This window comes from Canis lupus, chromosome 10, assembly GCF_048164855.1.
Source record: "Canis lupus baileyi chromosome 10, mCanLup2.hap1, whole genome shotgun sequence".
NCBI lineage: Eukaryota > Metazoa > Chordata > Mammalia > Carnivora > Canidae > Canis > Canis lupus.
Window position 1 is genome coordinate 47241713 of NC_132847.1, and position 15597 is coordinate 47257309.

The 15597-nt window shown below is 35.8% G+C and overlaps 1 protein-coding gene across 4 annotated transcripts in view; it reads right to left on the reverse strand.

Annotated features, from left to right (window-relative positions):
* MOB3B (MOB kinase activator 3B) overlaps window positions 1-15597 on the reverse strand; it is a 190441-nt gene that overhangs the window by 150438 nt on the left and 24406 nt on the right. The window contains exon 1 of one of the 4 annotated variants that reach the window (XM_072841592.1): window positions 9037-9057. The exons of the other annotated variants lie outside the window; for them this stretch is intronic. The gene's annotated coding sequence lies outside the window, so the exon portion shown is untranslated. Of the gene's footprint in view, window positions 1-9036; window positions 9058-15597 lie in introns of those variants that run through there. 4 annotated transcript variants of the gene reach the window in all.

The following is a 15597-nucleotide window of genomic DNA, read 5'->3' on the forward strand; positions in this document are numbered from 1 at the left end:
TGCTGGGTAGAGTACTCTTGTATGGAAATTTTTCCTTTCAGCACTTTGGATAGTCATGCTACTTTTTTCTGGCCTGCAAAGTTTCTGCTGAGAAATCAGCATGTAGTCTTATTGGGTTTCCCTTGTACATAACAAGTTGTTTTTCTCTTGCTGCTTTTAAAACTCTCTCTTTAACTCTTTACTTTTTAATTATAGTTTGTCTTGGTGTGGATTTTTTTGGGTTTATCTTATTTGAACTCTCTGTGCTTCCTGCACCTGGATGTATGTTTCCTTCCTCAGGTTAGGAAATTTTTAGCCATTATTTTTTTCAAATAAGTTTTCCGCCCTTTTCCCACTCTTCTCTAGGATCCCTATAGTGTGAATATTATTACCCTTGATGGTGTCCCATGGGTCCCTTACGCTATCTTCACTTATTAAAAATTCTTCTATCTTTTGTGAGCTCCGTCTGGGTAAAGTTCCACTGCCCTGTCTTCTGGATCACTGAACTGGAAGGTGGATTATAATAACTACAACAACAACCAGAACCAAAAGATTATTTATCAAAGCTTCAAAGAACACATCATATAGCCATTTTTAATATTTATAAAATAAAGTATATTCAGGCAGAGGAAAATCAAAATAAAAGTGATAATAATTATAAAAAGACCATTCCTAGAACTTTATATTCTATAATCTTTTATATATTATTTCATTACAAGAATAAGATAATTATTATAGGATGAAAAAAATAATATTTAGTTCACAATTAAAAAGAACAAGATAAAAAAGAACAAGATATATTAATTTTTTAAAGATTTATTTTATTATTTTCAGAAAGCAAGAGAGAGCATCAACAGGAGGGGTGGAAGGAGAGAGAGAGAATATCTCAAGCAGAGTCCATGCTGAGCATGGAGCCCAATGTAAGGCTCAATCTCATGACCCTAAGATAATGATCCGAGCAGAAACAAAGGGTCAGATGCTTAACTGACTGTGCCACCCAGGTGCCCCGAAATATATTATTTATAACTGTTCATTTAAGGTTATCACTGAGTGAAAATAGAAAACAGATGCCATCATGCAGAGGATTTGGTGCCAATTCCACATTAACCAGAAAGTTAGAAAAACAGAAAACAGAAGTATATTTATGCTATTTACTAAAGTATAATCTTTTCCTTTTCACTGATAGGAGCTTTGAAGTTGTGCAAGGGAGCACAGGAACTGGCATGGAGAAGTGAATGTAGATACACTTTTTTTTTTTTTTAATTTTCGTTATTTTCCTATTTTTTTTTTAGGTGGCCATCAACTTAATATAGACTGCTATGTGGAGAAGATGTTACATACAAACCTAATGGTAACCAAAAATCAAAAACCAGTAATAGATATGCAAAGAATAAGGAGAATCATTAAGAAAAGCCAACAGACTATGAAAGAGCAAAGAAAGGATCAGAGAAAATCTATAGAAATAACCACAGAACAAGTAATAAAATGTGGATACATACAAATTTTTCAATAATTACTTTGAAGGTAAATGGACTAAATGCTCCATACAAGACATAAGGTAACAGAGTAGATAAAAAACCAAAAAACAAAAATAAGACCCATCTAAATGCTGCTTACAAGACACATTTCAGACCTAAAGTCACCTACAGATTGAAAGTGAAGGGATGGAGAAACATTTATCATGCAAATGTATGTCAAAAGAAAGCCAGAGGAGCAATACTTAATATGAGACAAATAGACTTTAAAACAAAGACTATTACAAGGGACAAAGAAGGGAACAATCCATAAATATTTATGAACCCAATATGAAAGCATTCAAATACATAAAATAATTAATAACAAACATAAAGGAAATAATTGATAGTAATACAGTAATAGTAAGGGACTTTAATACCCCACTTACATTGATGGACAGATTATCCAAACAGAAAATCAACAAGAAAGCAGTGGCTTTGAATAACACACTGGATCAGATGGATGTAACAGACATATTCAGAACATTCCATCCTAAAAGAGTACATTCCTTTCAAGTACACATAAAACATTCTCCAAAATAGATCACATATTAGGCCACAAAACAAGTCTCAACAAATTCAAAAAATCAGCCCTATGACCACAGTGCTATAAAACTAGAAATAAACCACAAGAAAAAATTTGAAAGACCACAAATACAAGAGGTTAAATAACATGTTACTAAACAATGAATGAGTAAACTAAGACATCAAAGAAGAAATAAAAAATTACATGGAAACAAATGAAAATAAAAAAAATAGTCCAAAACCTCTGGGATGTAGCAAAAGTGGTCTTAAGAGGAAGTTTATAACCATTCAGGCCTACCTCAAGAAGCAAGAAAAATCTCAAGTAAACAACATAACTATACCTAGAAGAGCTAGACAAAAAACAACAACAACAAATAAAATTTAAAACCCGCAAAAAGAAAAAATAATAAAGACTAGAACAGAAATAAATGATATGGAAATTGAAGGGGGAAAAAAGCAGAACAGAGCAATGAAATCAGGAGCTGGTTCTTTGTAAAGATTAACAAAATTGATACTTAATATGAGACAAATAGACTTTAAAACAAAGACTGTTACAAGGGACAAAGATTCATTAAAAAAAAAGAGAGAAAGCCAGATTCATAAAAAGAAAGAGGAAGAGAGAGGACCCAAATAAATAAAAGCACTAAGAGAAGAAATAACAACCAACATCACAGAAATACAAACAATTATAACAGATTGTTATGAAAATCTATACACCAATAAATTGGACAACCTAGAAGAAATGTATAAGTTTCTAGAAACATATAATCTACTAAAACTAAAGCAGGAAGAAATAAAGGATTTTTAATAAATCAATTACCAACAATGAAATTGAATCAGTAATCAAAAAACTACCAATAAACAAAAGTCCCAGACTAGGTGGCTTCATACACAAATTCTATCAAACATTTAAAAAAGAGTTAATACTTATTCTTCTCAAACTATTCCAAAAAAATAGAAGAGGAAGGAAAACTTCCAAATTCATTCTATGAGGCCAGTAGCACCATGATACCAAAACCAGATAAAGACACCACAAAAAAAGGAGAGCTACATACAGGCCAGTATTTCTGATGAATATAGATGCAAAAATCCTCAACAACAATTAGCAAACTGAATCCAACAATACATTTAAAAAAACCATATATTGCAATCAAGTGGAATTTATTCCTGGGATGCAAGTGTGGTTCAATGTTCACAAAACAATTAACATGAAACATCACATCAATAAGGAGAAAAGATTAAAAACCATATGATCATTTCAACAGATGCAGAAAAAGCATTTGACAAAGTTCAACACCATTCATGACCAAAAAACCCTCTGCAAGGCAAGTCTAGAGAGTCATACCTCAACATAATAACGGCCTTATATGAAAAACTAACAGCCAACATTATGTTCAATGATAAAAAACTCAGAGCTTTCCCTTAAGGTCAGGAACAAGACAAGGATGTCCAGTCTCATCACTTTTATTCAACATAATGCTCGAATCCCTTGCCACAACGATTATATAACATAAAGAAATAAAAGGCATCCAAATTGGTGAGGAAGAAGTAGAACTCTCACTATTTGCAGATGACAAGATACTATATACAGAAAACCCTAAAGACTCCCCCTAAAAACTACTAGAACTGGTAAATTAATTCAGTGAAGTTGCAGGATACAAAATCAATGTACAAATATGTTGCATTCCTATACACTAATAATGAAGCCACAGAAAGTGAAATTTTAAAAAAAGTCCCATTTACAACTGCACCAAAAACAGTAAAATATCTAGGAATAAACTTAACCAAAGAGATGAAAGACATGCATTCTGAGAATGACAAAACACTGTTGAAAGAAATTCAAGATGACGCAAAGAAATGGAAAGACATTCTATGCCCATGGATTGGGAGGACAAATATTGTTAAAATACCTATACTACCCAAAGAAATCTCCAGATATAATGCAATTCCTCTCAAAATACCAGCAGCATTTTTCATAGAACTAGAATAATCCTAAAATTTATAAGGAACCATAAAAGACCTTGAATAGCCAAAGCAATCTTGAAAAAGAACAAAACTGAAGCTATCAAAATTCCAGATTTCACGTTATACTGCAAAGCAGTAGCAATTAAAACAGTATGGTACTGGCATAAAAATAGAGACAGAGAATAGAAAACCCAGAAATAGGTCCACAAGTATACGGTTGATTAATCTTTAACAAAGTAGGAAAGAATATCCAAAGGGAAAAAAGAGAATTTGTCTTCGACAAATTATGTTGGGAAAACTGGAGAGCAACATGCAAAAGAATGAAACTGGATCACTTTCTTACACCATACACAAAAACAAACTTAAAATGGATTAAAAACCTAAATGTGAGACCTGAAACTATAAAAAAACCTAGAAGAGCACACAGGTAGTAATTTCTCTACATTGACTATACTAACATTTTTCTAGACATGTCTCCTGACGCAAGGGAAGTAAAAGCAAAAATAAACTATTGGAACTACATCAAAATAAAAAGCTTCTGCACAGTGAAGGAAACAACAAAACTAAAAGGCAAACTACTGAATGGGAGAAGATATTTACAAATTTGACACACCTGATAAAGTGATAGTATCCAAAGTATATAAAGAACTTATACAACTAAATATCAAAACAACAAATAATTCAGTTAAAAATGGGCAGAAGACAAGAACAGACATTTCTCCAAAACAAACAAATGGCCAACAGACACATGAAAAGATGCTCAACATCACCCATCATCAGGGAAATGCAAATCAAAACTACAATAAGATATCAACTCACACCTGTCAGAATGGCCAAAATAAACACAAGAAACAAGTGTTGAGGATGTGAAGAAAAAAGAACCCTCCTACACTGTTGATGGGAATGTAAACTGGTGCAACTACTGTACAAAATAGTACAGAGGTTCCTCAAAACATTAAAAATAGAATTACCCCATGATCCAGTAATTGCACTACTGGGTATTTACCACAGAAAACCACTAATTCAAAGGGATACATGCACCCCTAAGTTTACTGCAGTCTTATTTCTAATAGTCAAACTATGGAAGCAGCCCAGGTGTCCACCAATATGAATGGATAAAGATGTGGTCTATATATATAATGGAATATTGTTCAGCCATAAAGAAGAATGAAAACTGGACATTTGTAACAACATGGATAGAGCTACAGAGTATACTACTAAGTGAAATAAGTCAGTGAAAGAAAGACAAGTACCCTATGATTTCACTCATATGTGGAATTTAAGAAACAAAACAAATGAGCTCAGGGGAAAAAGAGAGAGAGAAAGAGACAGAAAGAAACATACACCAAAAAATAGACTGAGAATAAACTGACTGTTACCAGAGAGGAGGTGGGTGGAAGGAAGGACAAAATAGGTGATGGGGATTAAAGAGTACACTTATCATGAAAAATAAATAAATTAATAAATAAATTAATTAATAATAATAATAAAAAGAGAAAGAGGGGGGCACCTGGGCAGCTCAGTGGTTAAACATCTGCCTTTGGCTCAGGTCGTGATCCCAGGGTCCTGGGATTGAGTCCCACATCAGGTTCCCTGCATGGAGCCTGCTTCTCCCTCTGCCTATGTCTCTGCCTCTCTCCCTGTGTCTCTCATGAATAAATACATAAAATCTTTTTAAAATGAGAGAGAAAGAAATGAGTGCAGCATACTTTTAGAGTATTTTAGATGCTGCAATAATTTTGCCAGAATAAGGCATATTTTGTCCAAAAAAAGAGTCACTATCAATCAAACTGTTTAGTTTTGGAGAATAGAGAAAAAGATGTATATCAGGGTCAGTGATTCTTTTTCAATAATCTAAATTAGAAATTTACAGATCAATATAGGCATTTTCACCTTTTGAAAGCATCTTTTATCCTGCATCACTATCTTTATAGGCATAGCTCTTTAAACTCCAGTCTGAGATACCTAAACTGAACTAGTCTTATTTTCTTCTGCTCAAATTGAGAATCCTTGTAGTGAAAAAAAAAAAAAAATGAATTTTGCAAATGAGATTTGAGAGCAAAGAGAGGATGTCCTTGACATATTAAGAGCAAATAGCAGAGTATTATTTGTAAAACTGAAAACCCTGCACATGCACAGATCTGCATACATTAGTGCGAGGCAGGAAGAAGGTATGGAACAATACAAGCCAATCTTGTAGGAAGTGGGAGGAAGTAAGTGGGAAGGAAAATTAGAGAGATTATTAACTTGTCTTCAAATATCCTCATAATGTTCACACTTATTACAATGATTACAAAATGTTACATTTTTCCTTTAATTGAATAGAAAAAACTTGAAAAGAAAAACAGATCCCATGAATTAAAAAAAAGAAAAATCTTTAAAAAGTTGATTCAATAAGCACTGCCGGGGTAAAAAACTTTCTTTGCTCTTTCCATAGCAAAGAAAGAGTCTCTTAAGGCCCAGATTTCTGACAGGTAGTCCGCCAGCGAATTGTTCCCCAAATGATTCCCCAGTCTTCCTGACCAAAACTGCCTTTGGGAACCAGCAGCTGCCCGGTGCTTTGTGCTAGCAAGTTTAGAGTAATTGTTAATTTTACTTGGAACAGAAAATTAATTCCAGTTTTAGAGCTATTTGGGCTTGGTGGACTAAGTTTCTATCGTGAAACTGAGAGATAAAAGGAAACTGTAAAGCAAGCATTCAGGGCTACGTCTCCAGCATTCGGGAGTCTGTACAGGAGCTGCAGGGATGAGAGCAAGGCTTTGGAAGCAAGCAGTCCAAGGTTTATACTCTGGCTCAGCTATTATTTCCTGCAAGGCCTTGGACACATCCCTTAAGCTCGGTAAGCTTCTGTTTTCCAATGTACAAAATGGGGATACGTATTCTTTTTTTGAAAAGGTTATACAGAGAAATGAGTTATATAGAGAAATGAGTAAGATCATATATTTGAATCATTTAGTAGCCACACTGGCAAGGGATAAACACATCAGAAAGGGAGCTATTATTACTCAATTAATCCAAAACTCTGCTCACTCTTTTAAGAGCATACATTTGTAATGGAACCTCTCTGATTCGCACAGGAGGAGTTTTAATCATGTGACAAAATGTGGATCTTGTTAAAATGCAAACTATGATTCAACAGATTGCATAGGGTCTGAGATGCTGTATTTCTAACAAACTGCCAGCGAGGCAGAAACTGCTTGGTGAGTATGCCATAATTGGAGTAGATAGGCTCTAGAATAAAACAGAAATCAAAATAAACTGAATGAAGTTGAGGGAGATAGAGCAGACATTGAGACAGGGTTACCTACTCCAACCCTGTGCCTGCACTCATCAAGTCCACTTTGCTGGTAGCACTTACCACTTAGAACTCTTCTCTCTATGCCACTAGGCTGTGATCTCCTTGAGGGTCAGAAGCCTATCCTTATGGCTCCAGGTATCTACTGCACTTAATTTTGACACTCAGTTCAGGTATGAGTTAATACATGTATGAAAGAACAGATACATGAACATGATGCATGAATGAAATTCAGGGGAATTACTACTGGTTGATGTATAAAAATCTAAATGGGTTTGAACTTCACATTTCTTAATCACTGGAACAGCTTCATATATTATTAGTATTGTTGGTGTTACATACTTTATTCAGCTTAATATTCAAGCAAAAGAACCATTGGGAAAGATCAATCTTAGACATTCACTCTAAAAATATAGAATTTCAGAAGTCCCTTTACTGTAATATAAAAAGAAACATCCAGAGGGATGCTTGGGTGGCTCAGCGGTTGAGCATCTGCCTTTGGCTCAGAGCGTGATCCCGCTGTCCAAGATCAAGTCCCTCATCTGGCTCCTTGCAGGGAGCCTGCTTCTCCCTCTGCCTATGTCTCTGCCTGTCTCCCTCTCTGTCTCTCATGAATAAATGAAAAGAAAGAAAGAAGAAGGAAGGAAGGAAGGAAGGAAGGAAGGAAGGAAGGAAGGAAGGAAGGAAGGAAGGAAGGAAGGAAGAAAAGGAAAAGGAAAAGGAAAAGGAAAAGGAAAAGAAGAAAGGAAGAAAGAAGAAAGAAAGAAAGAAAGAAAGAAAGAAAGAAAGAAAGAAAGAAAGAAAAGAAGGAAAGAAAAGAAGGAAAGAAAAGAAGGAAAGAAAAGAAAAGAAAAGAAAGAAAAGAAAAGAAAGAAAAGAAAAGAAAAGAAAAGAAAAGAAAAGAAAAGAAAAGAAAAGAAAAGAAAAGAAAAGAAAAGAAAAGAAAGAAAAAGATAATTTGAAGGTTTTCTAGGTAGTTTGGTGGAGACGTGGATGGAACTGGAGGGTATTATGCTGAGTGAAGTAAGTCAGTCGGAGAAGGACAAACATTATATGTTCTCATTCATTTGGGGAATATAAATAATAGTGAAAGGGAATATAAGGGAAGGGAGAAGAAATGTGTGGGAAATATCAGAAAGGGAGACAGAACGTAAAGACTGCTAACTCTGGGAAACGAACTAGGGGTGGTAGAAGGGGAGGAGGGCGGGGGGTGGGAGTGAATGGGTGACGGGCACTGGGTGTTATTCTGTATGTTAGTAAATTGAACACCAATAAATAATGGCCATCCTAACAGGCATGAGGTAAAAAAAAAAAAAAAAAAAGAAAGAAAGAAAAAGAAAGAAAGATCCAGAACTCCTTTCTCCTTTCATGGGAGGTCTTCTTCCCTTAAGGAACAGTAACTACAGTTTCCAGCACCTCAACTGGACATCTCTTACAAAACAATCATGCTGGCAACATATTATTATAATTAGCATAGATATTCTTCTAAGGCATGTAACAGCTCCGATTTATAGATTTTCTAAGTAATTAAGAATCACTAAAAACCCTTCATTGTTTTTATGACAAAATATAGTGAGTTTTCCAACTGGAGTTTCACACTGGCATCAGATTGTACAATCAAGTCATGTAACCTTTACACGGTTAGTCTTACTGCATAGACAACAGGAGGTTACACTGGCCAAGTTGGCTACTATAGCAACATCCATTTTTACTGCTAGGAATTAGAAACCTTGTTAAAGGGACACGTAGGTGGCTCACTTGGTTAAGTGTCTGCCTTCGGCTCAGGACAAAATCCCGGAGTCCTAGGATTGAGCCCCACATCGGGTTCCCTGCTCACCCAGGAACCTGCTTCTCCTTCTGCCTGCTGCTCCCCCTGCTTGTGCGCTTGCTCACTCTTTCTCTCATGCACAAATAAATAAAATCTTAAAAAAGAAAAGAAAAGAAACCTTGTTAAATTTCGGAGGGACCACTGAAAATTTAAGTTTCATTAGATGATACCAAGAAGTACTTATCCAGATTTGATCTGTTTATATAACATGATTCTTTGGATGAGAGCCTTAAGTTCTAATTCAGCTGGACAGTTCAGGGCTTGTGTTCCTACGGATCTTTTGTTGCAAATTGGGATACCGTGCATACAATACAGACCATATAATATCTACTTCCAAACCTCTCCAGATACGTTTAAAATTTTAGTTGTGTAGCCTAAATACTTAAAGATATGGGGGTGGTTAGCTGTCATCTTGTCAATAGGATAATAAGACTCCAATAAATATGGTGCATTACATTTATGAGAAGGGGGACTATAATTGGATGTGTTTTATTTCTTTCTTTTTAAAGAGAGAAACTAAACCTTTTATTTTGAAATTATTTCAAGCCTACAGAAAAGTTGCAAAACCAGTAGCAAGAATGACCACACATAGGTTACCCAGATTTATCCACATTTGTTTTTCCTTTTCCTCCCCCCTCCTTTATTAGTATTAGTATTAGTATACTATTATCTAATATCCAGCTTATATTCGAATTTCACCAATCATTCAAAGAATGTTGGACATGTTTTAAAGCTTAGCTCTGACTCAAGTCACCCCAGATAGTCATAACATAGTAGAGTTTCTCAGTAACGGAATTTACCTATTCTAAACTGCATCTTTCTCAACACAGTGGCCTACAAAACACACTCTTCCTAGGCTTCTGGAGAACTTTAAAATCACTCTTTAACATTTTTGGGATACCAGGGTAGCTCAGCAGTTGAGCTTCTGTCTGTCTTTCGCTCAGGGTGTGTTTCTGGGGTCTAGGGATGGAGTCCCACATTGGGCTCTTTGCATGAAGCCTGCTTTTCCTCTACCTGTGTCTCTGCCTTTCTCTCTCTCATGAATAAATAAATAAAATATTTTTTTAAAAAATTTAACATTTTTAGCACCCGATGGCCTCATTTTGCTGTCATTTTTAAGTATTTTATTTTCTTGGCCAAGAGTTCTCAAAGCAAATACATGTTCCCCAGCTGACTTTTATGTTTTCTTATAGAAGAGTTGGTCTTCCATTTATGATATAAAACAAACGTTAATTGGGATGATGATTAAGATGGCCTAGGCTTTTTCCAAACATTTTCCTATAAACTAAGAAACTTAAATGGTTAGTCTTTTTTATAGAGTAAAAATATCTAGGTTGAAAAAGAAAATCTAGATAAAAGCAGCCAAAGAATATCGAGAGCAGCTTCCCAAAAAGACATCCTCAGAAAAGTTCCTTATTTAGAGCTTTCATAAAATGGCATTGGGAGGTTCATTCAGTTCCTTCAACCTTCCTGGGGGTCACCATAAAGCCCAATTAAACCTTTTGACCCACAAATTACTTCTGGGAATTTTTCCAAAGGAAAAATCATAGATGTGCACAAAGTTTGGATGTGAAAAACCTATCTTACTAAAGAGAGATCAATCATGGGGTACCCATATAATGTAATTCTACAAAGATATTTTAAAAGCTTTAACACAAATATCTAAAGATATGGAAATATTTATGATTTAGTATTACACATAAACAAGTAGATGATAAAACAGCTTGTCTAAAATTACCTCAATTTCCTAAAAATATACATACATGTTTGACTAAAAAGAAACAAATTTGAAAAGTAACAATAATTAGATGGTAGGATAGGGTAATTTTAAATTTCTTCTCTGTGTTCTCCTGAATTTTTGTAGTTTTATTTTCTAAATTAAATATGTACTGGTTGGGTAGTTAGAATATAAAATGTTTTCCTCATTTTTTTTCTCTCATGAATATAGCATTCATACATATGGAATTAAATAATCACAAGATTAGCAAGAAATAAATGAAAATAAATAAAGATCAGCGAACATAAACTTAACTAATACCATATAGTTTTGGCATTAACTTGTTATATTTAAATAAATTCCTCCCAGGAGATTCTCTATCAACCATCTCCAGTTTCTACTAGCTGATCCTTTTTCTGAAACAGTTCAATGATTCTTAGAAATCCAAATGAAAATCCCAGACAGGCAAGGAAATAAAATGTGCAAAGGAAGTTAGCCTTGGCCGTGTGCAGAGAGGTGGAAACCATGAATATGAATGGATGGAGGTTTAGAACAACGGATAATGAAAGAGGGAAATACTATTCAGATGACAGCTGCCAGCCCCCTCCCCCTACTGTCATTCCCTGCTGCCCGCTCCTCTCTCCCCTCCCCCACCTTTATTCCCAGCCCAGAGGAAACGTTGTGGGGCTTGTAGCCTTCGTGGTGTTCTCACACTCCAAAAGCACAGAGGATAAAAGGCCACTGTGTTGAAAGCTTGTGCCTCATAGAGTAACAACAGTGCTAGAAGTGCTTAAAAAGACGTTGTTACTTTTCATATCAATCATAGCGTTGGCCAAGCTACTCTCCAATCTACTGGGAGGTACAGGGTGAGCATTGTTTAATTGGCTTTGGGAATCTTATGAGCTGTGCTAGACTATTAATTAGAGGAGTTGCTAGAATAAGCTGTGACGTGTGTGTGTTGGGAGGGGAGGGCTGGTTATGCCACAGTCTTGGTAAACAATTTACAAATGTATTTTTGGACAAATAAAAAAAAAGTTAGAACACACTTCTTAGGAAGCAACAGTTCCTTAGGCAGAGGTACCCTAAATCTTCCTGCAGGTACCTAATCTCTTTGAATAGGAATACCACTTGATGCCTAAAGGATTTATTCTCAATGCCAATTTTCCCATCTAGGCCAACAGAGAACACTGTGATTTGTAGAATCAGGGTCTCATACTCAAGTGTGTTGAACTGTCCAGTAGAGGAAGAGACAAATAATGCTGGGGCGTACGTACTATTTATGGGGGACAGTTAGCACTAGCAGCTGTTGCTTTTCTGATTTTTCTTTAAAAAAAAAAAAGATTTATTTATTTTAGGAAGAGAGAGAGCAAGAGCAGGAGGGGCAAAGAAAGAGAATTCAAGCAGACTGGTGCTGAGCATGGAGCCTCTGGGGTTAGGGGGATGGTTGATCTCAAGATCCTGAGGTTACAACCTAAGCAGAAACCAAGAGTCAATAGTTTAAACCAATGAACCACCCAGGCAGACCTGATTTTTCACGAGTAACTGGTAATCCCAATTTTTGTGTGAATTCTCTGTGTTTCTAGAAGTTGACAACTAAAAAGAAAAATCAGTGCATTCTGTGAACAAATAAAACATCTCTGAGGGCCAAAATAGAATGCCAGGATATAACCTCTGATTCAAAGAACAAGATCTTAACATACAATTTTTAAAGAGCATGTCACTAAATTTATCTGTATATGCATCAATTACCATCCAGGAAATGGATGAGAAGAGAATCATGAATTTAAATTCTAAACTGTCTGACCAATTTACCCTAATCAAATTCCTAAATTCATCTGGGGTATGTTTTCCTCCTTTCATTAAAATATGAATAATGTACTAGAGTTATACAATTTAAAGATTTTACTAGAAAAAAATAAAGATCTTGCTTGAGGATTTAAATAAGCAAATGCATTTATCTTTACAACTTAGAGCTACTGCTAATAATTTATTTCTTTTATGTATGAAAAGACTAAGGAACAAAGCAAAATCACAGGTAAGCCAGAGGATGAGGCTGGAATCCAAGAACCCTGTCTCTTTATGATTCAACAATCAAATAAGAACCCTCTCTAAAGGATGACTAAGAAAGCAAGCCCATTAACACGTTAGGCTCATGAAGCAAGTAATCATGTAAACGAATCACTATTCTAATAGTCTCAGCAAGATGAACTCAGGGTCCTCATTTAAAGCACATGGAACCCTGAATATATCCTGCCAGTCCTTTCTGGCCTGGTTTATGTATACAATGGAATATTACTCAGCTATTAGAAATGACAAATACCCACCATTTGCTTCAACGTGGATGGAACTGGAGGGTATTATGCTGAGTGAAGTAAGTCAGTCGGAGAAGGACAAACATTATATGTTCTCATTCATTTGGGGAATATAAATAATAGTGAAAGGGAATATAAGGGAAGGGAGAAGAAATGTGTGGGAAATATCAGAAAGGGAGACAGAACGTAAAGACTGCTAACTCTGGGAAACGAACTAGGGGTGGTAGAAGGGGAGGAGGGCGGGGGGTGGGAGTGAATGGGTGACGGGCACTGGGTGTTATTCTGTATGTTAGTAAATTGAACACCAATAAAAAATAAATTAAAAAAAAAATAAAGCACATGGAAAGGAAATGTGTCAGGTTAAGACATCTTCATCTAGTAAGTGGAATATTAATCACATCTAATCCAGTGTACATTTTCAGATGAGTAACTCCATCATTCATCATCCAACTTAAACAGTTTCCTAGGACAGACACTTTAATATTTACTAATTTGCTTTCCAACCCATGCTATTTCTCGTTAGGATGGCAACATCCAATTTGTGAGGGAAATGAGTCATATTATGCCACTATCCTACCTTCCAAGGGACAAGTTAAAGCAGGAAATGAATGGCTCTGTGTGTGTGTGTGTGTGTGTGTGTGTGTGTGTGTGTGTGTGTACAGGAAAACTGTATTCTAAGACTGAAGGATCTCAGCTTGGGGGCATGATTTTTTTAGATATTGTTTACAACTTTCAGAGCTGTCTTATATCAGACAGAATTATAATTTTGCCATTAAGTTTTATTTTGAACTGTTCACAATATACAAGTATCTCTAAATGTTTGTGAATTTTTCATGTAAAAATCAACCTTTTAGTCTTATACAGTTTCAACTTAGATTTCTGTCTTTTACACCAGCTTAACTATATCTTATTCTTTTTTTTTTAAGATTTTATTTATTTATTCATGAGAGACACAGAGAGAGAGAGAGAGAGAGAGAGAGAAGCCAGAGACACAGGCAGAGGGAGAAGCAGGCTCCATGCAGGGAGCCCGATGTGGGACTTGATCCCCAGTCTCCAGGATCACATCCTGGGCTGAAGGCGGTGCTAAACCGCTGAGCCAACTACATCTTATTCTTAAATGCTGTGGAATACTTGAATAGACTTCAGAACTATTGAAAACTTCAAATAATGATTTTAAAAATCCCCATTAAAGTGAGTATACCAAAAACCAGATATCCAGAATGGAGGTGCCAAAGTCACTTTGAGTCTGTTTCACCTTGATTAGTTTCTTTCTACATCTCAACTTCCCTGTACTCGGAAAACTGACTTTCTACCTATAAGGTGTCTTGTGAGAAATGCAAAGTTCTTTTGCAAGCTGCCTTATCATGCAATTTAAATTACAGAAAGCACAAACAGGTGTCCTTCACGAACAGACGAAAAGAGTCCTAATTTAAAACTCCAATTACAGCAATATAATCTTTAAAAAAATCTTTTTTTTAATGCTATTTATGAGATGAGGACTCCGTGTTAAGCAAAGTAATATACTTCCAGCAAGGGAAAGTGTCAGAGAATTGATATTTTGGGGCAGCCTTTGTTTTTTGCAGATGTTGCTGGGTGAAAGGAAATTTTAAAATTATAATTAACATTTTATCTATAGGATGCCTGGGTGGCTCAGTCAGTTAAGTGGCTGCCTTTGGCCCAGGTCATGATGTCAGGGTCCTGGGATCAAGTCCCACATCAGGCTTCCTGCTCAGTGGGGAGTCTGCTTCTCCCTCTCCCTCTGCCCCTCCCCACTGCTAATGCTCATGGTCTCAGTCTCTCTCTCTCTCTCTCTGGCTCTCTCAAATAAATAAATAAAATCTTAAAAAACATTTTTTTTTTTTTTTACCTCTACATAGTCCTTGATGCTCCTTCAGGTAAAGCAACACTATCAACAAAAAGGATAAGGACCCTAACCATGTTTGTCCTTCACTTTTTTGCCACCAGTTCAGCTCTCTCAATTTTTTCCCAAACACATACATTCCCTCTCCCTACCAATCAGGTAGATCTTCACTTTCTAGTGATCATTTGCTAAACATAGTGCTATAAGCCCTATTGTCATACTTCACTGCCCGCTATTAGATCAAATGAGATGAGAGAATTCTCCATTTTAAACCAAAACAAACCTTATATCCACTGGTCCAGACACACAGGACCTACCTAGAACTATACAAATAGAGTCACCGATCTGTGTGTCCTACACAATATCAACACCAAAGACTATTTATACCTTCTAATTCCACTATCTCTTCCTCATCCAAACCCTCGTTTGGGGATTTAATTATTCTTCACTTTTTCCCTAAAGTCTAGAGACTAGGCAATTAAAGTACCTCTTCAACTTACCATCCTACGTTCAACACATTACCTCTGAATAACTCAAAAACTGTAATATATCCCACCATGGGTTAAAGGTAAGCCTTGGGTATGTTTTAAAACAAACAAAC